The 26367-nt window shown below is 32.4% G+C and overlaps 1 protein-coding gene across 1 annotated transcript in view; it reads left to right on the top strand.

The window, feature by feature from the left end:
- The first annotated feature begins 712 nt into the window (after window positions 1–712).
- LOC115445675 (cardioacceleratory peptide receptor) overlaps window positions 713–26367 on the top strand; it is a 103443-nt gene continuing 77788 nt past the window's right edge. The window contains exon 1 of the mRNA XM_030172042.2: window positions 713–998. The gene's annotated coding sequence lies outside the window, so the exon portion shown is untranslated. The remainder of the gene's footprint in view (window positions 999–26367) is intronic.

Raw genomic sequence — 26367 nt, 5'->3', positions numbered from 1 at the left:
AAGATTTGCCTACGGGAGCAAATCGGGATAAAGTCTATATGCTAGTCCAGAACATGATCTATGCGTGTGCCAATTTGCATCCAAATCCGTGTAACGGTTTATGCGTTTATTTCTAACAAACATACAAACATCGAAACATTTTTATAAACTGTCACATATTAAAAGTAAGGTAAGATTAAAGCTGTTTTTTGTTTTTACGTTATGATGAGGTAGTCTTATCTGGAAAGACACCTATGCAGTGTTCGCGCAATGAACCGGAACCAAATTTTACATAAACAATGACTGACAAATCTTTCGTATTGAAGCGGTGACTGTGGATGTGATTGTTTTGTTTATTTATTTATATATTATTGATTAGGTCTTAATAATAAAAAAGTAATTGAATATATTGTGTATTTTCATTTGGGTATGTTAAAAAAAGAATAATAAGTTTATCACCTGTCAAGCAATGTCATACTGGACTGTCGCGTTAGTTTAAAAAATTCTGCGCAAGCTGGTACTGCATTTGAAACATCCATCGAATGTCTGAAAGCATCAAATTTAGATATCCGTTAAGTTTCCCCTTATTTTAAAAGCGGCGAACGTTCAATTTGAGTATAATCTTCCTTAATTGACCGAAATAAATCGGGTTGCAAAAAATCCAATGGCATAACGTTTGATATACGGGACTCACTGGGAGCGCTCCTTGTTCATTTTCACTTGTCGTCTAACTGCGGTTGAGAGTGAACGCGCCGGCTCACAGCTCACCGCCATAGTTCGCGATCGTAAACTTAAAAAAAATATTTTAAGGGTAAAAATGTTCCAAAGCGATGTGACTTGAGCTGGCTGGTTGAAAAAAACTTATAAAAAAGTTTTGAAGTGCCGCAATGTTTTTAAAAACTGTTCTAAATTTAAAAAGTTTTTGCTTTGAGTGATACTTATTTAATGAGTATAGACAATGTTTTCCTAGTTTGAGAAGGCGAGGTTTGTCGCAGACTGTGCGGCTGAAGATAATTATTGTAAGTAATTAAGTATTTAAAGGTTAATAACATAGTGTTATTAAATTAATCGCGATTAGAGAATTTACTGCGTGAACACCTTGGATTATATTGAAAACTTATGGTTAGTAGGTAATTTAGTTGTAATGAAAGAAATTATAAGCGTTTATTTTAATTATTACAGAATAAAATTTATAATATTTTTGACGCACTATGCGTGATAATTACTCACGGTCTAATGTAACATAGAACAAAATTTATAAAAGGGAATTCCGGCGTGATTTTTGTTATCAGGGTTATCAGTTTGCAGAATTTGATTTTGTTTCGCAGGAATAATATATTATTTATAAGGTAGCGGAACCATGGTTGGCCTAACTTTTTTTAAAATGTTTATAAAATTATTTAAGGAATATTAAGAATTTGTTAAATTAAATTGAAATTATATTAATTGATAAAATAAGCAAAAGTCGATTTGTGTTTTTGCATTAAAAAAAAACATAAATTGTAACATGGATGGGCGAGCCGTGTATGAGAGTTAGGTGCTCAACATGATTCGTAATATTATATCAACATAAGTATTACTTACTTCTTATAATGTGATAAAAGACAGTTTTATTCCTAGAAAATTAATAAAGTGAAAGAAATAATTAAAAGTTGCCTGTACTTATTATAATTTGAAATAGATTGGTAAAGTTTTCTAGGATTTTTTTAAAACTGGTATATGTTATGAAGAGGGCTATGTGCAGTCTCAGTTACTTATATAAGTAGATATAAGCTGAATAGCTATTAAAGTTAAAAATTTCGCAAATATATTTACGGTTAAAAAAATTATTTGCGGAATGTTGCTTAATAGGAGTATTAGACGAGTTTTTGGTTACAGATTTACACTTGTTTATATTATTTTTGTATAAACAAATAAAACAAAATATTATACAATTTCACAAATTATAAAAAACAAAACATTTCAAAATGAAAAAAGAACAGTTTCAAGAATTTTACGTCTTTTATATTTTTTACGGATTAATTCGGATTTAATAAAAAATCACATACCGACATAAAAGTAAAAAAAATACATATTCTTATTTCCAACAATATTATAGGGGCATGAATTAAAAATCTTTCTTACGGTGACATGTTGTTAGTATTCTAAGAATGTTCGACAAGTTTTGCAATTTTTTCCTAAACTTTGCAGCGGACGCCACAAAACTTTTCACTTTGTTATGAATACTGGGAACCAATCTTGTACAATTCTGTAGGTCTTCGTACATTAATTAAGATAGTTCTCAACTTAAAAGGCGCTAAATAATAATAGTAAATTCTTTGGTATTCTCCAAACTTTATGAATGGAGCAAAATATTTATAATAGTTTTTATTAAAGAAGGAATTCAACATCTTGTTTTATCTATCCGTCCAACAGACTTTTTTGTTCAAATAATATCATAATCAGATTATAATCTTCCGTTAAGTTTTTGGAATAATTATTTAATCCACTTATTGAAATTTGTGAATTCTCATTGTTTTAAAGGTTATTTTTACATTATTACATATATATTCTTAAAAAAAACATGCGTATAAAAATAGAAAAAAAATAATGACCCTCTCATGGCGAAGCTCAAGACCCAAGCCACCGGCGGTTAGTGATGCAAGTTAGGAATCTCCTCAAAATATGAAATTATTATTATAATTATTCAAATAGAAATATGCTTCATATTTCTACGACGAAATAAATGGATCGTATATTTTTATGAATAAATAAAAATAATAGAATATATTTTGATTATTATTAATTGTTCTATTAGTAATTAATAGATCATTCGCTACGCATTGCTCTGGTGTCATATAATACGTTTATATGTCCGATCCCAGGTATTCTACGTGTATTATGACCTTATATGCCTAGCCATGACAATATGAGTGAGTAATTACGGTTTGCTCAAATATGTTTCACGTTGCGTGATTTAAACTGATTGCCGTTCGTTTGAAAGTTTCTTAGTTGCCTGGAGGGTGTTATAATAATCCTCAGACTATATATTGTTCAAATAATAATTTGTTAAAGTTTTTTACGATGAATTATGAAGATAGTAATTTTAAATGTAGTATAAATGAATAAGTAAGTATTAACATCTCATGTCTCAGGACGGCGAGCGCAGTTGAAACCAAACAATACTTTGTAATTCAAGGTGTTGGATGGTGTTTCTACTGTTTATAGGCGGATGTATTGCCTACCATCAGGCGAACGGCAAACGCGTCTCGTCATTCAAAGCAATAATTTAAAAAAAATCGGTGTGCCAGTCATTGTCTTCTACTATATGTTCAGATATGACCAAATTATGTCCAAACGTTAAACGTGATTGCATCATAATGTATGAGAGTAGATACGATAAATTCTATAATATAACAAAATGTAACATTTTAAAACAAACCCATACGTAACGGAAGATACATGGCATTCATTTATTGAAGTCGCCTCTTTTAAATGTTTATACATAGAAACATTAACTATGACGGGCACAAATTACATTATATTTCAGATATTTTTGATGGAAATACGCATGGATAGTCAAGGTTATTTTATGGGAAATGATGGAATGTATTTCTTTGCGAATATGTTGCAGAATAATTTTCTAAAATTCCTGGATTAAGACCGATAATCAGTACAGATAGTAATTAATAGATATTAAATTTCTTAATTAGATAGGAAATCATAGCCAGAACGGGAAGAATGGAAATCGATTCAACAATTTATTTATTTAAAACTTTATTCTATATCATAAGTATTAAAAAATCAAAATAAAAATATGTATTCATATGATAGAAATAATTTAAACATCGGTGGTGCAAATAGCGGTCTTATAGCTCGAGGCGATCTCTACCAGAGAACCATTGGGTGGAGATGATAAAAATAGTTGAAAGGGCAATGTTTCTTTATTATGTTGAATTGAATTATTACTCATAATGTTACTGTCACTACTTACAAATGAATTACTATGTATTTACGCATGCAACCCTATACGCAACGAATAACGTATGTGGGTTTTGATAAATTCATGATTTCACACATAGCATGATTGAAAGGCGGGTCATTAATAGTGCTATCTGTTAATTTAGACTTTAAAAACATGTTGTTATTTCTAAAAATGTTTTAATTGTGTTTGTTATTAGAAATAGTCGTTTTCTTATAAATAATGCAAAAAATTGAAAGAAAAATATTACGGGCGAAAATGACTTAGCAATACTATATTAAAAGGCTTTAAACGGCAAAGGCTAAATGGGCGTTATATTTTACACATGAATGTTTTTATTAAAATAGTTGTGAATTTTTTAATAAGAAATTCTCGTTGCCCGCATAAAATGGCATTTAATGGTTAAACGTAGATAATAATTTTACATGAACATCTTTTTGAACGATAAAGATATTGTACCCTTGGTTATAAACGTCTCTTTTTTATATGTTTTGATATTTTTATGACACTGTTTGTGATACCAATATTTTGATTATTGGTATAAATTATGTTTCTTTTACATATCTTTTACTAAAGGAGATTTTGCAATAAAATTTAATGTAGAATAAACATTTATCATAATTATGAGGTATTATTATAAAGTATTTTGCAACTGGAGAAATATTTTTGTAGATGCTTTTGTAGCATTCAAATATAATCTATGTATTAATAAGTGAAGCAGAAACTTTGTACTTATCCCGTTTTTAGGGAAAAAAATACAGTCGAATTGAGAACCTCTTTCTTTTTTTGAAGTCGGTTAAAATTACGCGGACAGAGGAGTATGAAATTTGGCACAGTTAAAGTTCATAATATAGAGATCAGAAAATACAATTTATGTTTAATAATATGTATTACAAATATATTAAAATCGACAAATGTCGACAACTGAATGAGCACCACCACATTTAAATATAAACGTGTTTCATTCTAGAATAGTCATAACAAGAGTCCATTGGTAAGTACAGTGAAGTCAAATCTAAAAGTTGAAAATCGAGAATAATGCATTAGGGAACACTTAGATCGTCAAACTATTCATAGCTTATAGTCGAACAAGGTCTACCTTGGACCAAGGCAAGCCTTAAGTTCCTAGACTACTTAATACTACTTAATTTATAAATAAATAGAATTCAGTGGCGAAAATTCCATATAAACCAATTCCTATCGGCCTCTCTTTATTTAGAATTTATGTAGAATCTAATTAACATTAGAACGATTTGCTGACCTCGCTTATGCATATTAAGGCCTATAGGTCTCTTAGATATATCTAAGTAGGTTTCCTTTCGGAAACTTTCACCTTTCGCCAATGCTAGACTTCCCAGATTTTTGATTCAACTCGAAGTGGGAGAGATTATGAAACTATAAATTCGCAAGCAGGTTTATTTTTGCAAAAAGAGAGGATGAAGCAAACAATTCGTCTGTATTTGCGATTGTATAGACGCAAGAATATGCTGAGGCAGGATATCTCCACGTAGCTGAAACGGTTCCAAGTTTAGTTTCGTCTTCATTCTTTACAATTCAATTACCTGCTTGACGTTGCAGTTCGTCCAAGATATCGTGTATCTATCTATCTAGATATTTTATTTGTCATCAAATTAATTCAATTAATTGTAGTCGGCAAATGTTAAACTTGGTTGGTTTAAAAATATGCTTATACAAAGTTTTTGGAAATAGTATTAAGTAACAATAACATTTCCATAACTTGGGTCAGTGCAATGCATCGAGGTCCTCAAGGCTACGGGGCTACCTAGAGCTAGAACGGTACCTAAACCTCAAACTAAAGTAAGTTAAGTTAGTAAGTTTAGACTTAGCTGTAGGACCGTTTTTTATAGTTCTCCACTCTGCGAAAGGCATATCATTTAAAGAGTTAATATTTTTTGCACCTGAGCAAAAAAAACGCCTCTGTAATCTTACCTTAAGTGTCTAGAATAAACTGTTTGTCTAACTTAGCACAGAAATTTATTGTGTAGTCAAAATATTGTAACGAAATACGCGTTTATCAATAGTGTCTTTAATTACTTCGCTCTGTTTCACCAAATGCAACATGTATCTACACTATCATTATGGTAGGTTTTTTTCTATAATTGATGGAGATCACCACCAGGTGGCTAGCACTTTCGTGCACATATTGTAGAAAAATAATCGTTCACTCTGGTCCAAAAATTTTGACTAAGTTCTCTGTAGGGTAACTGGCTTTACAGATCTTAATTCTTATCCTTAGAATAGGATGGTTTATAAATCGATACTGTTGCAATCGCGGCCATCTCTGCTTCTGACACGGTCAACACTTTAATGGAACATGGTTTATTTGTTTTTAAACAATATGTTATTATTATAGACGCGAGCGTTATTTTATGCAATCTGTGGCTAAGAAGTAAACACAAACATACCTATCAGTAAAATATTTTTACAGTAAATGTAAACATTGGCGGGAACTGGTTAGTATAATAAGGGCCATAAAATTAAATGCCTATAAAATATTTCGATGAGTCATAGTTAAAACCTATATTAATAAATATTTTGTATACTCTATAGGTAGGAACGGTTATGGACTCAGAGTTATGAACCCATTGCAGAAATTTTAAAAGTCAATCTAAAAAGTTGTTATCTATGCCTATTTAATAAAATAGTGTTTTCAATTAGTACAGCAGTACTACTAACGTGCCGTTGCTGGTATTTATTTATTTATTTATATGTATACTAGTTGACCCGACAGACGTTGTCCCGTCTTAAGATACTGAACAAAACAACAATACGAACGTCTAATATAAATAAGTATTTATGATTCATTAAGATTACTTACAATCTATATACATATAAAAATGAATCTCTATTTCCCTTGGTAATCGCATCACACGTCAACGGGTGGACTGATTTCACTATTTTTTTTTGTTGTGTTTGGTATACACAATGATAAAAGAAGTATAGAGTATGGGTGATATGGTCACGTGACATGCGGCACATTTAATGCATAAAATGGTGCCGACTCCGCCCCTTACAATAGTGATATGCTAGTACCGAAAATTTTGTATCGACATCGAAGAATTAAGAGAGACAAACAAGCCCCAAAAAGATCAAATACGAAAGGGGTTAGGAACTACCATAATATAAATATAACAAACCATAATGTAAACAAACAAACTGAAAGTGATTTATAAGTAACAATTGTTAAACAAAGCAGTACCTGTTGTGACAAACATCCAGTTGTGTTTGATCTATATTTGTATGTTGCACTATTCCTTGCTAAAAATTTAAGTTACAGATTAAGATATTTATTTAATACATGATAAATGGAATAAGATAGCGTAGCCAGCAATTATTTGGTTGGTTTTATTTTATTTTATTATTATGCTCTTTGATCGAGAAACATAACTATGGTTCAGCAAACTAAAATCAATGACCGTAAAAATGGTGGTTAAGATAATCAATTATAATAATTATTTGCAATAACAACAATATGATTATGTATCTATTTCCGTGCATGCAAAGGTTGTTCGAAACATAAGACCGCCAATTGTAAAAATATATCTTACATTTCATCTTTATGTTGTTTCTTTTATGTTTATCTATTCTTTTATGTAACAATTCTAATTTTATTCATAGCAATATATTAAAGTAATATTACTATTAGGTGAAGTATAATAATCATTACTATTTTACTTATCGGGAATATTGTTGGAAAACAGTTATCTTTACTCGCGTTAATTAAACGTGTGGTTTATGCATATCTTCTCAAAATGTAAAGAAATATGTATTTGGTGTAGGATTCCAATCACGTCGCTCAATATTCTCAATTCATTTTGCCTTGGTTTTTAAATTTTTTGGTTATCTTAAAAAAATATTCTAATTTCACTTAGTTTGTCGTTCTGAATAATACAATATTGATGTGTGCTCTAACATTCTTTCAAAGACAAATCCGTAATTGATAAACGGGCGTCTGTTAAAATATCGATATCAATAATTTCTAAACAAATCCACCCACCCATCCCTAAGCTCGTGTGTAAACAAACATAATGATTTTAATGTGTATAAATCACGCCTAAAAGGGTCCAAAGCTTAACAAACCAGATCCACATATCATTTTAATTGATAAAAACAAATCCAAAATGTAAATATACAAAGATATTTGCTAATTTTCGGTAAAAACAGTTACTAACCTATGAAAAGATATTTCGGGGTCTTTCTTGCGTGAATTCGATTTGCATCCTTTCACACAACACTGAGTCACTTTCGAAACTTAACAAATACACTAATAAACAAACTAAACAATTGAGAATATGATTATATTACTTTAAATTCAATATTTATGAAGATTTGTTTACATCGTCTGACACTACATGTACTTGCTGACTGGGTTTCGTAAAATGGCGTTTCGGCCGCAAGGCGGTCCCAGTGTGTTGAAGTAAACGAAATAGTGCCATATTCGAAGAAAGCAATTATTTTTGTCTTTGTTTGTTGCGTTCCAAATAAGCTTTGAGTAAAAGAGATAGACATATATATTGACAATTCTGCGTCGATTTCCCTAACATAAATATAACTTATTCATATAGCTAACTTTTGGGGCCTGTCCTCTTTATATTTAGTCAATGGGTATACACAACTGTCAATTCTGTCAATCGCTGACAGTTATTTCAAATAATTGACAGTTAATATTTTCGTTAAGTTTTCTTAAATTTTATAATTTTCCGCGCAATTTTTTTGAATGTTTTCTTTCATAAGAACCTTCTTCTGACAATACCAAACACAACAAAAAAAAATAGTGAAATCGGTCCACCCGTTGACGTGTGATGCGATTACCAAGGGAAATAGAGATTCATTTTTATATGTATATAGATTGTAAGTAATCTTAATGAATCATAAATACTTATTTATATTAGACGTTCGTATTGTTGTTTTGTTCAGTATCTTAAAGCCAGCAATAAATACATCTTTCTTTCTTTCTTTCAATTGTTATGCCGTAAAGATTGTATATTAAAATACTTCCCAAATGTTATCACCATTATTCTTGTTACGACAAGTATTGTGCGTTTTAAACATGTTTTTATATTATAATTTCTTATATTTATGCGAATGGTAGTTTAAAAAAATATATTGTAGATATTGTAACTTTAACTTTTCGGATGACCTCCACCTTAGACCGCACTGTAACCACGAAGACTGCAAAATCTTCGAAACGTCGTCGGGAGAAAATTATAATATAAAAAACAGCGATAAAATCCGTAAAATAGTTTTAGTCGATGACGGTCAGTAATAAAATAAATAAACATGGGACTTCACTTAGGTATGTAGAAATTATTTGCTTTTTCGACCGATCACTCAACAGGTTTAAAAAGATTTCACATCTTATTCCGTTCTCTAAAGACCAAAATGCGTTTAAATGCTCAAGATTCCATGCAACATTCTAAGTTGGAATTATCTATATCTATTCTATACTTATAATAAATCTGTAGAGAGGTCAATTCTGTATATGAAATATATTTCCAAAATAACTATCAGGGGGTGATTAGGGATCGATACTGATGCTAAAAATGCAATTAGTAAAATTTTTGTCTGTCTGTCTGTCTGTATAACCGTTATAGAAACAAAAACTACTCGACGGATTTTAACGAAACTTGGTACAATTATTTGTAATACTCCTGTGCTGGTTATAGTATACTTTTCATCACGATACAATTAATAGGAGCAGAGCAGTGAAGGGAAATGTTGGGAAAACGGGAGAAGTTACTCCAATTTTTAAGCTTCCGTCGCGTGTGCAACCTTAATGGTTAAAGCTACACAGAAATCATGTATGACGGAAATGTTCTCCTTAAAATTATGTAAAAAATATCCCACGACAGCATATGTCTATCTTTTATGGTTGACTCACAATAACACGTGTAACTCCCGATAGCTTAGCAGTTCGAAGTTTTCTCATTATATTTGTCTACTCTTACGTTTATAACACTCTCAGTCATCCCTAATTAAAAAAGTTAACATTATTAAATATTCCATAAAAAAGAATCATAGAAATCGGTATAGAAACACCAATGTTATACATACGCTAATAATAAGCCATCACGCGTAAATACTGAATTATGCTATAAGGATTATTTTTGTATATATATAAGGTCGCGAACGCACACGCAGGCGGCTTACTTGGCACCTAGAGGCTAGCGAATCACCTAGCGAGTAGCTTCGTAAAACGAACATTCTCGAACGTTCGCGACCGGCTCCATTTTAAAGTCCGAAATCCACGCGGGCAAAGCTGCGGGCGGAAGCTAGTTCGATAATCAATTTTTTAATCACCCATTACAATTTTTTTGAAACCGAGTTTCTACACAGTATTTGTGGTAGATATAAATAAATACTTAAACTGCCGAACCCTCTTAAATCAGAAATCTTCATAGTAAAAATCAACGCGTGAATAGGAAATAAATGATTTATGGCGTCGGAGAAAATGCATTTTCCAATTTAAAGATAAAAAAAAATATTCTAAAAATAAATGCAAAGCCCGACATATGCAATTCGAATTTAGTTGCAGTAGAACAGAACTCTAAAAACAAGCTGCGGGCAGTGTTTGTCATTTTGTGGCTGCTTTGTGTTCGAAATAAAGCTCGGTCAACCAAAGCCTACGACCAGTACGTATATTTTTATTTCTATTGACAATGCTATGCGCATTTTGGATACCATTGTTTTTGGCTAAACCTATGTAGGCACAAAGAGTATTCTATATAGAAGTTAATGTAGACAGGATTTTTTGAAAAATCTTTGGTTTGTTATAATATTAACAAAGTTGTCAGTAACACCAATCAAGATTTGATAAGTTATTATTTAAAGCTGAAAAGTTTGTTTCTTTGTTTGAACGTGCTACTCTCAGGTACTACTAATGCGAACTGAAAAAATATTTGAATGTTAGATAGATCATTTTTTGAAGACGGCTATAGGCTGTATAAATCAAGCTATGTCTAGCAGGAGCGGAGCATGAATGAAAAATGTTGCAAGAACTGGAAGCTTCCGTTGTGTGCGCTGCGTAAATGATTAAAGTTACGCAACAACCATGTATGACGGAAATGTTCCTCTTAAAAAGTTCTAAAACATATGTTATAAAACAAAGTCCCCTGCCGCATCTATCTGCTTATCTGAACACGGTAAACTCAAAAATTACGATGAATTATTTTATGTAAATAGTTCAACACTGGGAAGGACATAGGTTACATTCTATGCTTGGAAAATATATAGCGGGATTTTTATCCCGGAAAAATCTTTCACACGAGTGAAGCCGCGAGAAAAATCTAGTAATGCAATAAACGTAATAGAAAATACAAGGTAAGGTTGTAACCTCGAAAACTTGTATTAGTTAAATTAAAATAAATTTGCATCATGATTCACACTACAAGAAGGGCTGGTAAGTGATAATAAAGTTTCCATACATTTTTTTTGACCATTAAGACCGACGTAAATATAAAAGGACTCAAAGAACCGAAAGAATTCCGAACTGAATTAAAAAGGTTCGTATTATCTTTGGATCGGAGCGTGTGAACTTTTTAATGGATCCAGTCAGTGTCTTGGCAGTGCGTTCAACTTTACTCATTATATGGCCATTATCAGTATAGGGCGCTTACCTTCTTCCAGTCATGGACACTCTGCGTAAACATGAGCTAAGTTAATACGTATACTATGTAGTTAACAACTTCTATATGAATTTAGAAATTCTGCATTAATCTAAAAGGCCCGTGCCCAGCAATGGGGCAGTATATAATACAGCGCTGATATTATTATTATTATTACACGGTATATATAAGTTTCACCAATTTTGAGATGAAGGTTGCAAAGTTTTCGAAACGTCAGAAGAAAATTATAGTGTAGAGAACCGCGATTAAATTCGTAAAATAGTTTTATTTCAAGGAATTACTATCCCATACGGTTGAGCTTCCTTTCCTAGTTTATTCACAATCAAAAGACATGAATGGACCAACCTTGCCTAGATCCATTGCCTTAAAAGGAAATTCTAGTCCCGGACAATTTTCAAGTCTTTTTGAATCGAAAAACTCACATATTACTTTATTGGCCAACATAGAAATCGAACCCAACATATCAGATTTCATAACAAACTCCATCCCCATACCCACCAGGAAATAGTAAACATGTTTCACTCCACATTGTAATCTTATTAATAATAATTAATCTTCTCTTTTTTACTGGTGGTAGGTCTCTCATATGTGAGAGTCCGCCTGGGTAGGTACCACCGCAATGTCTATTTCTGTCGCCAAGCAGCAGTGTGTAGTCACTGTTGTGTTCCGGTTCGGAGGACACTGTAGCTAGTGTAACTACTGGACATAATGAGACTTAACATCTCACGTCTCAGAATGGAGAGCGCAGTGGAATACCAAACAACACTTAGTAATTCAAGGTGTTGGACGGTGTTCCTACAGTTTATGGGCGGTTTTATCGCTTACCATCAGCGAACCGCAAGCTCGTCTCGTCATTCAAAGCAATAAAAAAAAACTTTGACCGTAGTTTTAACGCTAATCTATTGGATTATGCGATATTGTTTCCATACAAAGAGCACGCGTCGCATTCTATCTCTAAAACAAACTCGGGTGACATTTCCACCGAGCACACACACGGCTGCACAAGTTCCTAGCTCGTTTCACGGCCTATTGGACGGTATAACGAACTCTACAAACAATTCGTCCTTTAGTTTCAGTTATTGTTTAGCCACCGTGTTTGATTCGATATTTTATTTGCGTTTCAGTACTCGTGTATGATATTTTTCTGTTTGAATAACGCTTTTTGTGTTGTGGGATTATCGTTATCTACTATTTCTATAGCGAAAGCTATAATGTGGGAAATTTCAGAATGTTCAGAATTATATCTATAGATCGATAGTCATCAGTGGATTGTACAATGGACTAATGTTTATTGTAGGTGTTAGTCTTCAAACGTATAATATGCTTACCTTTTTATTGTATCTCCTTGTGTTCTCTGCTATTCCTCGTTTTTGTGTTCCTTTGCTCTTTGGTTAACTAAAAAATATCACCTATATAGTTATTTCGTGATTTTTTCTTGGCTATGTTCTTTGTTGCTGTCGATTATTTAGTCCACCTCGGATCTAAAGTTATTTATTTTAATAAAGTTATATGAATATCTTAACATCATTCAGAAATTGGCAAAATCACCGATAAAACGGTGGAGCCATTTTTTAAGAGAAAAAGAGCATGCTTACCTGAAAATCTGAACTGGAATTTTAGTATTTAAATTTATAAAAATATAAACTTATTATATTCGAGAATTTAAAGTATAATTAACATATAATCGTAGCTCGGTCTACCTAATTGTTAATTCCTCGCATACAAGTGCCTCTGTATATTTTTGCCCAGATAAAAGGCCCAGTTATTCCAGGTTTTGACAAAAATTTACATATAATGAACATCAAAGTTTTTTATAAACCATCGCATTTAAGTTATAATATTAAGCCTATATTTGATATATAAGAGTATTTATTAATCTGTGTGATGTTACAGTATGTCTGTGCCGAAAACAGAGTGTTGGGGCTAGATTATCGCGCTGATATTATCATTTATAAATAAACATAAATTTTTATTTTTTATAGGTGCACCGGATCGAAATATGTATAGTTCTAGATATACATAAGTCATACCACAGCACGGGGAGCTACAATTTTAGTAATTGTTCAGTCTGTTTTTAAGATACTATAATTTATAAAGGTTATTATTGCCATTGTGCTTCTATGATACGTACATATAGATGTATCCACATATTTATCACACACATTATATTGAGTACTCGAACCATAGATGTAAAGTAAAAAAGTGTAGGTTTCTTATTAAATATATATTAACAAAATGCAATTTTAATTTTACATGCCCTAATGTCACTACAACATGTAGAAAAGAATTCCTCGCAGCGACGACATCACAATTTCAGTCAGAAATACACTCACGAACACGCCATACTCCTAAACTAAAAGATGATCAAAAAACACAAAAATAAAACTTGTATGTTTCATGAAAATATTCGTTATTCATGGATAATTTTTGGCACAAATTTTACAGAGATGAGGGCGAATATGTGGTTTCATTTATTAACGCGATGTCGAAATGACCCTGTATAATACTTATTTATAAGTTTCGCATACCGTTTTCATGGTAAGTTATATCCATTTTGTTAATTTTATACTGGATATCACGTTTATATTCAGGGGAAGGAGTTTGTCCGGAGGACAAAACACTTCTTAGAAGTTATTACCGACTTTCTACCTTAGTTGTAGAAGTTAAGCATTATAATCAAAATGTGAATGCACATGGATGATTCTGTACCAAATTCGAAGTTAGACGGTGGAGTAATTTTAAGCACATAACTTGACTATATTATTACGAGAGATATTGTTTGTAACTTTAAAATATGTTATGTGAATTGAAACGCAATATAATCTTATACATGTGAGGATGGATTTCAATTGTTCGTTACGGTATAAGTGATTAGGGTAAATACTGGGGCGTGTCTTCGTAGATGGTATTACCTATATAAATACACGCGTGTATTATATGTTTATGTTGCAAAAAGGATGTATACTGTATAACTTATATATTATATGCGTATCCAAAGTTTCAATGCTGAAATAAATATTTTATTTAACCCACTAGTGATATATCAGCTAGATATAAGAATCTGAAATATTATCATAAAAATAACCTTCATAAAAGTTGGATGGTATTCTTTTCGCTCAAACTTTGTTTTGAACTACTTGACCTTTTAGATTTAGTAAAACAAAAATTACCTGATAGGACACACTTTACGAGTTGGTCTGTTTATTAAAATAAATTTAAGGCATTAAGTATCAATGGCGAAGGGTATATAATCCGATTCTTGCCGGCTTCTCATTTGTAATAATCTTCTATCTATACTTATAATAATCTTCTTCTTCTATATATACTTATAATAAATCTGTAGAGAGGTCAATTCTGTACATGAAATATATTTCCAAAATAACTATCAGGGGGTGATTAGGGATCGATACTGATGCCAAAAATGCAATTAGTAAAATTTTTGTCTGTCTGTCTGTCTGTATAGCCGTTATAGAAACAAAAACTACTCGACGGATTTTAACGAAACTTGGTACAATTATTTGTCATACTCCTGTACTGGTTATAGTATACTTTTCATCACGCTACAATTAATAGGAGCAGAGCAGTGAAGGGAAATGTTGGGAAAACGGGAGAAGTTACTGAATTTTTTAAGCTTCCGTCGCGTGTGCAGCCTTAATGGTTAAAGCTACACAGAAATCATGTATGACGGAAATGTTCTTCTTAAAATTATGTAAAAAATATCCCACGACAGCATATGTCTATCTTTTATGGGTGACTAACAATAACATGTGTAACTCCCGATAGCTTAGCAGTTCGAAGCTTTCTCATTATATTTGTCTACTCTTACGTTTATAACACTCTCAGTCATCCCTAATTAAAAAAGTTAATATTATTATAAAAAATATTCCATAAAAAATAATCATAGAAATCGGTATAGAAACACCAATGTTATACATGAAATACGCTAATAATAAGCCATCACGCGTGAATACTGAATCATGCTATAAGGATTATTTTGTATATATATAAGGTCGCGAACGCACAGGCAGGCGGCTTACTTGGCACCTAGAGGCTAGCGAATCACGTAGCGAGTAGCTTCGTAAAACGAACATTTTCAAACGTTCGCGACCGGCTCCATTTTTGAAGTCCGAAATCCACGCGGGCGAAGCTGCGGGCGGAAGCTAGTAATAAATATAATAATATCAGCCCTGTATTATATACTTTACTTGCCCACTGTTGAGCACGGGCCTCATCTACTACTGAGAGGGATTAGGCCTTAGTCCACCACGCTGGCCTAGTGCGGATTGGTAAACTTCACACACCTTCGAAATTCCTATAGAGAATTCTCAGATGTGCAGGTTTCCTCACGATGTTTTCTTTCACCGTTAAAGCGAACGATAAATTCACAAAGAATACACACATGATTTTTAGAAAAGTCAGAGGTGTGTGCCCTTGGGACTTGAACCTGCGGACATTCGTCTCGGCAGTCCGTTCCACACCCAACTAGGCTAACGCCAGTTTTTTTTCCCTTTCGTAGTTAATGTAAAATCAGTAAAACTAATTCCATACCGCATTTATGCACATGATTCATACTTATAAGTTGTGTTGGGTTCTCTTACGGAAAAATTCGCTCTTCGCCATTGTCAGGTATATAGTTCATAGATTTTTCCTACTACTATTATCTCACTTAAAATCGGGACCGACGTAACAGTATTATTAAATAAGCTATAAAATGGACATTTTAAATTTCCATATCTTCAATATTCAATATCTCGAAAAATTTACGTTTTGAGGTACCGTTATGTCCAATGAATACATCACTAATGCAAAACACGAGTATTTGATAAAAATGACATTTGTCTTCCAAAGTGTGATTAAGATGTCATATACAGGAAAGATCTAAAGAGAATAAATGCTGTAGCAGGCATGTGAGCTGGCCATTTCGATGTCAAAGATCCGACAAAACGAACAAGGATCCGAATCCGGATATAACGAGTTGCAAGTAGAATTTCAGTCACGTCTCGACGAAATGTGAAAGAGTAGTGAAATTTTTTTAAGCTTGACTTTAATTAAAGACTAGTTTTTTTTAAGTATTTGGGGATGTAACTAGTTTCATGTTCAATTAAATTGCTATATGAATTTTCTATAAATTTTAATTTTAATTTTAAAACTAGATTTTGCTCGCGTTTCCTTCCAAGTGAAAAAGAATTTGGTATTAAAGTACCACTTTTTATTTTTCCACGTAAAATTGAACCTGTATTTTAAGTTTGACCTTTAGCAATACTTCAGTTAAATCTGCATTAAATTCCGTGCGGTATTATTTGCGTGTGACTTGTACAAACATACAGATAGACAAAACTGTAGGAGCTGTTGATTTGGTTTCCGTTACATAAATAAATAGCCCTCTTTGAATTTTTTTTAATATCTATAATGTACAGCACATTGGCCTGTTATAATTTTATTACATTGTATTGTAATTGAATTAACAAAAAATAGAATTTAAATCACATGAACGATTATTTTGATAAAAAAGTTTAATAAATAACCTTTGTTATTGTGAGATGTTGGATGGACGTCAGAAAGAAATAGTTTTTTATTTTGCTTTCACGTGTATAAAAAATTTCTTTACAAAGATTCAGTAAGCGTAAATATCTCTTTTATTCGAATAGTTAATAAATTTAAATGAAGCATTATATTTATCTGCGATATGCAGCTAAGTTCGTCCAATTCACAAGGGATAAAACATTTACACTATTAGTTTCTTTACGACAAAATGTCGACGATGCCTACTGCTAAATGATCATTACCAGAGGAATTCTTGATGTTAAAGAAAAGGATTAGAGATTAATATAAAAGGTCACTATTATTTTTAATTTCTGAAACCTTACCGTATTGAATGCAGTGCTGCTCGAGTCATCTTATTTATGCTGTATACAAATCTGACAATAGCAAAGCTCTACCACAATGTGTACCTCTCTTGTCTTTAGCGTGAGACCCTCCCACTAGTTTGCATCGTTTTTAGTCTGCCTGCAGACTGTTTTAGACCTTCATATTACCTGTTACGGTCGAAACTTTAATATCAGGGAAAGTAATAAAACCATATATTGTTTAGTTTAATATGCAATAATGCAAATTCCATTCGGAGTTTAATGATCCACTTTGAGAGTATAATTAATACTTAGTAATGTTCAGAATTGTATATTCTCTGGAGCACCCAAGATTAGTTCGAAGTCTTCACTACTAACTTTCGAGGACGCCGCAATAAGTTTACTGCGTTAGGGCGTTCAGGATAAATAAATTACTCTGTTCTGACACTGGAAGATTTTTAGGAACAATGAAGGGAATAAGTAATTGTGTTACATTAATGTATTTAAGGGGCCATCCGCCACGCTAAACCTTAATAGTGTCGTAAAGAAAAAGACGAGAAATAATTAAGATTGGTTTTTACCAATTTTAATTATTTCTCAGACATACTGGTGTTTGACACTTATTTAAGGAAAAGTGAATGAGGCGAGACGGAAACGATGGAGATGGAAAAAAAGAGTTTAGAATCAACCTAATACCGACACCAAGCGGGAATAGTCGTAATTCTTATGATGAAGGGACTACTTACTAACTAATCCACCTTAGTTGTTTAAGATGCTTATCGTACTAGTTTGATTCAAATTTGTTGAACATTATCATATTAATCTTCTAATGTAGGACGCGATACTTCACTTAAGTTACGTTATGTCGATTTTTCAAGACTTACGACAAATACAAATGGAGCAACTAGGAAAGTTTTGCAGAAGTATTATCTATGTTATAATAACTTTTAAAAGGCCAACGTCATTCATTGACTATATTATGTTTTTGAAAAATGACTATTACTAATTAAAGGACATTTTTTTTAATAAAATCATAGAATAATGCATTAAGAGAACATCTACGAAACTAGCAACAACAAACATTGCTACACTGTATTATGCACTCACAATGCCATCCCGTCTCCAGCAGTGGGTCACGATTACCCGCGTCATTATCGAGCCACTTTTCTACCCGATTGCGTCCTTCTATCGCTATTGACCCTGCATTTGTGTTCAATTGGCACCAAGTCCTTGGTTAGAGGGAATAAATTCTAATTTTCCCCTTACAGATCGTCCTTGACTTTTTGCATAGGCTACGGACTTAGGGCAAGATATATGGGACAAGCTAAATGTGCAATAATACGACGTTAATGGCTCTGAGGCAATTGCGTCGGTATTAGACTGGGACGAGTATGTAACGGTTATGGTAAGACAGTAGATTGAAAATTATTTTTTTGCTGTGTTGGCTGCTTTGTTGCGATAGGTGTATTACGGTAAGATTGCATTGCTGAGGTTTTGGTTCTGATCTCCTGGTCGGGCAGTGTCGTGGAATTTTTTAACTCAGTATTTTTTTGTTGGCTTAGTAGTAGAGCAAGCAGGCCACCTGATGGTAAACAGGATCCGTCGCTCTTGGACTAAAGCAATGCCATAGGTAAAGCCAAGCTGGTGCCTACCGGGTATCAGTAACAGTCCCGAGTTTGGGGTTCGTGCTCGATATGACGATAGGCTTGCTCCCTATCACATTATGAGACAGAATACACTCGAGGGAATGTGGGTGCACTATTGGCACCTCTACCTACCCCTTCGGGATAAAAGACGTGTGGGTATTGGCTGAAAATTCCTCTTTGATGTTGTTAAGGTCAGGGCTCATTCGCTCTACGGGAGCGAATCTATATTTATGCAATTACGGGCATTCTAATCAAAGGATAACATTAATAGCCATATAGATAAAAAAGATATACATATGAGATTTTTTTGACTATTTTACCTATATGCCTATAAAGCTGTCTTTCGATTAGAATGTCCGTAATTTTAAAAAGATGGATATGCCTCCCTAAAAGGAATAGTGCTCCTGACCTTATATTTGTTTCTTACTTTTTTCGACTACAATTTACGTTAGTTTATGTCACGTTATTGAGATTGACATAATATGAACATGACAGAAATTATGATTGCGCTCAAAAGCGTTCCAGGCAAATATAAAAATTTAAATAACGTGTTGGAGACCCCTGCCGATCTTTTTATATCATTTACCAAGTGCGTTGGTTGCGATACATTTGCTGCTTATTTAGGCTTTCTATCTTTAAAGAGACGTCGCTCAAAGTAAAAAAAAAACATATTATTATGTGTATCTTCACTAGTCTCGAGGGACACGACACAGTTAATCAATTCGCACTACACCGTACGAATTGAGAATATCACCAGTTCCATTGTAATGTGACTGAAGTGGCTTTGGTGAATGAGGATATTAAAGAATTCATTAAGTGAATGTGGATCGTACGGCTGGAAGGGAGCACTAGAAGAGAACATACACTGATAAAATAAATGATCTTCTCCGATAAAAGCAGATCAGAAGTACAAGGGTACTTTCGTCTGTTAAGGTATTCCTTAACAGTCTTCATCTATTGATGACATCAACTTTTCATCTATTGATGAAAATGTATGAGAACTATGAATGTGGGGCAGACGAAAGAGGTGTGTCACAATCATAGCGTGTGGCGCTCAATAGTCTCTGCCTACCCCTATGGGATAAGGGTGTTAACGTATATATGTAAGAAAATAAAAAAAAGAGCTTACAGTTGCTACATTTTTAGAAAGGAATCTGCAATACTAATAAATAGGAAACTCTATAGAAGATGGAATTGAAATTTAGTTGTGTAAAAATATACGATGTCTTTTACCATTCCATTTTATTCACTGCTTCAGCAAAGCACTAAAGCATCATGAAAATAAATCTTTCAATATATTATTTATCGTGTCTTTTCTCTTGGGAACAGAAGGTAATGTTTATTTCCTTATAAAAAAGGTCCGTGGTATCAGCAATTAGTTTGGTTTGTACTGGAAAATGAAATAAATGCTTTATTCCTTCCTGTCTAACACAATAACGCTTTTGTTTGCCGCGGTATCGATGGAATGTAAGTTATTGACCTGAAAACGTGCAGAAATATGTTTAGTGTTTGTTTATCTTTATTAATTTGAGGGACAAAGAACATTAAATAAAGGGATGAAATCAGTTATAAATTTATCAATTTCTAACATTATTTAAATCTCCGAATTTAGGCAATTTGATATTTAGTATCATTTATTATCTCGAGTTCTTGTTAACCTAATTTAATAACCAACTTCAATGATTATAAAATCTGTGTACTTTGAGATAAACAAGATATTATAAATTTCATTTATCATGTTACGCATAAGATATACCAATATTATGATACTTTATATTTTTGTACAAAACTTATGTAGTTATCTGTCTCAAGTAACGATGGTATTCGCAATGTCGAAAATATTCATAGACTTTGTCTCGTTTACACAACAAGATTTATTTTAATAAAAATAATGTGTAAATATTGTTTAAATTTTATAAAAATACGCTTCGGGTAAACGAATCGGAAGATCAGCTATCTTAGTCGTAAAGTAAGCCTCAAATATGATGTTGATCAGTAACATAATGTTGGGGTTTGTATCGAATACATCGTAAAATGTTTGGGAGTTATCATATACGCTTTGATGCTTTATCTGCTTCCTATAAGGCTTATTTTATATCTTCAAGGAAAGATTGGAAGGTTAAGGAACTAAGCATTTGTGACAGGTCCTTCTTGTGTAGACTTTTCTGTAAATCCAGTGGCGTATTTTGTCACAGAAGGGCCCTATATCAAAATTTGTTGGCGATTCCTAATGCATTGCGGACATTTGGGGGTTCGGTCAAGATCAACGTAAGAATGAGTTAAGCTCTGGGGCGCCTTATCATTGATACGGCGATAACTACGCAATTGCTTTAAGACAATTTAAAGCGATTGTGTTTACACTCTTAATAGTGAACGACGGTAAAATAGAACGGTTTAAAACCATTTTTTTAAAGAGTTTATAAAACAAACATACATCACGCCTGTGTCCCCGAAAGGATAGACATATTTGCAACCAAGTCATCCAATTTTTGCCTGTGTTTTCCGTCCATGATTTGATAGGGAATGAGCCTATCGCCGTATCTGTGACAAATGCATACTCCAGGCTTATAGAGAACGAAATTATAATATCACTTTAAATAAAAAGTGTTTATAGTCCTACTAATATTATAAATGCGAAAGTTTGTGAGGACGGATGTATATATGTTATTATGTTTGTTCCTCTTTCACGAAAAAACTACTGAACGGATTTCGATGACACTTTAAGGTAATATTGATTATACATCAGAATAACACATAGGCTGCAATTTATAATGATTTTGCGTAATTTGGTATAATATAATGATACATATCAAGTACGTCGGAAACAAATTATCCCAGAAAACTCCTTCACGCGGGCGAAGCAGCGAGCAAAAGCTAGTATATTAATAAATGCCATGAAGTGTTACATATAGAGGTATTTAAAAACCATGCTTGGAAATTCACGGATAATGTAGAGCGCTTAGGAATAAATCTATTTCCTTGCGGGTCTTTCAGTGTTTCGTAGAAAATCGCTTAGCGGTGTAATACGGAAGGAAATTTCGCATAAATCTTTTTGAGGGAGAAAATCTAGTTTTCACAATTTTATTATTGTACAGAGAGGTGTTGAATTTAAGAAATAGCTTTAAAATACAGACTTTTATGTCACCAATGTATCTGATTCGAATTTAAGATATCTATTTAATTTTAGTTCGATAGGTCTCTTTTATGTCGTATTTGCAAAGATATCCACATCTAGTTCGTCCCCAGCCAGGCAAAAGTGGTGGTTTTTATTCAATTGTACTGTATCGTATTGTGTTTGTGAAAGTAAATGTTAATTAAATTAACATAAAAAAATTGATTTTACGATTCAATCTCAATATAGACTGATAAGTCAGTGAAGTTAACATAGCTAAGTATTAGGTAATTCACTCGCTAAATATTAATTCGGTTGCTACCTTTAGACTAATAGTAACAATCATATTATAAATCAAATTAACTTTCGAAATGAGTTAATAGAAGAACATAAATCTCAAAACGATTGTGCAATTAAATGAGTAATGTTTCATTATCCCGTAATGCTCGTGAGAGTAACGTATCAATGAATTATTCTCTCAATTTAATATTGCAACATCTTGCGTTAAGTTTATTATTCTTTCTAAACTGAGGCTTTCACACATTTAGTTTTTGAACGTCGATAAAACCTTTTCATTTTTAATTAAACCTCTTTTTATGTAACTAAAAACTAAATATTACATAATTCTTCGCTTATTTTAATAGAGCAAACTCTACTTTTTGCAGTGGGTGTCAACAATGTTATATTCTATAAGAAAAAACAACAGGTTTCTTATTTATTTAAAACGAATTTTAGGATTGTCCCTTTCTAAAATTTAAATTAATTTTCTCTTACATTGATAATACAGTCAATTATCTACTCAACTTTAACTTTATTTTCCAGTTGCCAAAAATTGTTAAATACACAAAAACAGTAAATTCAAATTTTCAAAGTTTAAAGGGAATGTTATAAAATCCAGTATTTGAATATTTGGAAGTAAATTAAAATGTACTTTTTAGATAGATTTTTGGACGTAGTATCTGCATTGGCCATTAGCAACGTAGTTGAATGAATTGCTATTTATTTAGATTATATTTAGCAAAACATTCAATATCCATTTAAAGTTTTTTCAATAAAAAACTTGAATGGATATTGAATGTTTATTAATATTTGTATTCCTTTTTTTTGCAGCCGCATAATATATCACAGAATAGTATTTTGCCTTATAAGTTTTCTTCTGCCTACGATATCGGCTTCTTTATGCGGGGTGTGAAAATTTATAAAGCAAATGAAGTCTGTCATAAAACTTTAGAAATACATAGTCTTTCCTGGACTTACTATGTACCATACTGTTAAGAGTACTAAATGAATTAATTTAGCTATACTCGAAAGTTGAAAGTCTAAACAAGGTCGCAAACTCATGTTTTTCGGGATTAAAACGGCTCTTCTGATGAATTTGTTTCGTTGAATTTGAGTCTGTTGCTTTGCGAACAACCTCCAAACAACATCAAATTACATTACGGTCTAAATGCGGAGTTTTGTTATTTACGTTTATCTTGATTAAGTAATTTAAAAAAAATTTCTTTCTATACGGATTTACTCATAATATTAAAGTTATTAAGTTTGCCTATTTACATAAGCAGTAGCGGCCCTAAACGACGCGAGCCCCCAAGCGAAAGTAAAAAATAACGATGCGAGGCCCCGGGCGAAGCAAAAAAAAATTCCTGAATTGAACAGGTTCGTCGATAAGATCGTTAAAAAAGTCCTGCAAGGGACCACGAGAGGCCCCTGTAAGTGCGAGACCCCGGACGTTTGCCCGGTTTGCCTTCCCCAAAGATCGACTCTGAACATAAGTTCACATCATTTATTTTGGGAGACGTAAACAAAAGCTCTACAACCTTAACTAGCGTCTATAGACTTAACAGAGTTTACATCCGTTCCCCAATGTAACTGGGGCAAACCTATTGCCATATCGGGCGCTAATTTTAATCTTGGATAAATCATAGACATGTTTCAAATTGTAAAACTCATACATATAGAGTCGAACCTAAAGTCTCATGCTTAATGCTTAATAGTCTGAATTAGGTATTAATAATATTTAATAATATTTGGAAAAGTTCTCGCTGAGAATTCATGATGAAATACATAGCGGGACTTTTATCCCGGCAAAATACTATCACAAAGCTTATATATCTTTTGCTTTAAGGTAAATACTACACAAATTTTCTAAAGAATACCTATCTAGATTGCCAAACATTAAAAAATCAGCATCCATTACAATGAAAGCATTTTCTATTTGAATATATGCAACAAAGAACAATCAACAAAACAACAGAAAACTGATCTAGTTGAGTTGTGAGGTTAGCAAATAAGCATCAGCTGTTGCGTAGGGTGCTCGGTTTACTGCCATGTGATAGCATATTTTATATGTCACGAGTAAGTTTGACATATATGAATTCGTAGTGAGCACTTTCGCTTTTACTGCACTTGTATTGTGTTCCTCTTTTATGAGTGTATTGTTATTATTTTTTGAGAAGGTAGGCCAATGTTCAGTTCGGTCGCCTGATTTTATTTTTTTAGTTGAAGAAATGTTAGCAAATATTTGCATACTTAACAATTAGGTATGTATAGTTTTGTAATTTGCATTAGTCTCTGGTGTAAGTTTTATGACAACTGAAACTATTTATATGATCCAAAGGCGAAATTAACGTATTAAATAATGTCAGTTAAAAATAAATTATTGAAAAATTATGTGGATATTCTGTTTAAGTTCTAATATAATTTGATACCGCAGGTGAATCCTGGTGAGTGTTGCTCAAGATTGCATCTTTGATAAACTTGGGAAAATACATTAGTAAGAAAATATGATCTCGACTTTTAAAAATCTTTATAAAAAATACTAACTTGTGACCGGTAAATTGCAATAACCATGACATTTCTGGCAAAACGTAAGTGTGTTAAATTGTTACGTACATGAAACATAAAAAAGGCATGATGTTACGTACTTGTATAATAAAAATATGGATTGATAAAATAAAAGTTTTCCGAATTTTTGTAGGTAAGTAGATTTTTTAAACGCTTCCTTTCACCCCCGCATAATACTGACATTTGTGAGGTTAGCACGTACACGGGGCATGGATGGGCCGCCGCCAGCGATTTGTCAAACTTTTCAACTTTGGCAAATGTTGATCTAGATTTTTGTTGCGAACATGTATGTATATAAGTTTCCTTTTCGTTTCTTATATTTTTGTACACAGAATTTAATACGTTAAATCTATTCCACGTATTATATTAAACTGTCCCAATGTATTTATACATATAAAAATATTATCTTATATTCTATCACACATTCTCACGAAATTATATTTGGTATATAATAATATGAAAAGAAATTAATATTATTATTTGCCAATATTTTGACAACACATTATACAGTCACAACACCATATATCCTGTAAGTTAATGTAATATGGTTTATATTCCTCGACAAAAGGGACCAGATGCGTTTGGGATTTGGATATAATCACATTTTATCCACAAAGGCCTTTCTACTTACGATTAGGAACCTATCATTATATACTGATAACAGATCCAATCCCGTATAAATTATATATACTTCGAACCTTAACTGTATAGTATAGTAGGTAATGACTTCTTATGTTTACGCGAATGTTAGACATCGAAACAAATTTTCCTAGAAAACTTAACGTTACTATGTCTATTTGCATTATAACTATAGTGTAATTGTAAAATGTAGGTAGATATTAAACGTAATTTTTCGGACGACTTACGAAACTTCGAAATGTCGGGAGAAAATTATTATGTATAAAAAAAGCGATAAAATCTGAATACTAGTTTTATTTCAATTTAGAAGATCTACGGTGCGATTTTTAAACATCAAAAGGAAAAATAATTAAAATACCTAAATACGAACACCTTATAGAACCAGCATTATGTCTTGTATACATTTCTATAGCAATGTATGCGAAGGGTGGCGTGAGAGCTAGCCTTATGTTGCTGGGAACATCCACCAACTTTATGAGCGAGAATAGTTATTGCATAAGTGATTATGAACAGATAGCAACAAACTCAAACTTTGGTATGAAACCACGTCTTTTAGAGACTTAATTAACTTTTATATTACTGGAAAATTAACATTTACATTACATAATCGATAATATTAAAAGTAAACGTTAGGTTTAAATAAAAAAATATATTATTTTAAGCGGTGTTAGCCTAATTGGGAGTGGAACGGATA

The sequence above is a fragment of the Manduca sexta genome, chromosome 26 (genome assembly GCF_014839805.1).
Source record: "Manduca sexta isolate Smith_Timp_Sample1 chromosome 26, JHU_Msex_v1.0, whole genome shotgun sequence".
NCBI classification, from domain to species: Eukaryota; Metazoa; Arthropoda; class Insecta; order Lepidoptera; family Sphingidae; genus Manduca; species Manduca sexta.
Note: the sequence above shows the minus strand (reverse complement) of the source record. Positions and strands in the feature narration are given on the sequence as shown.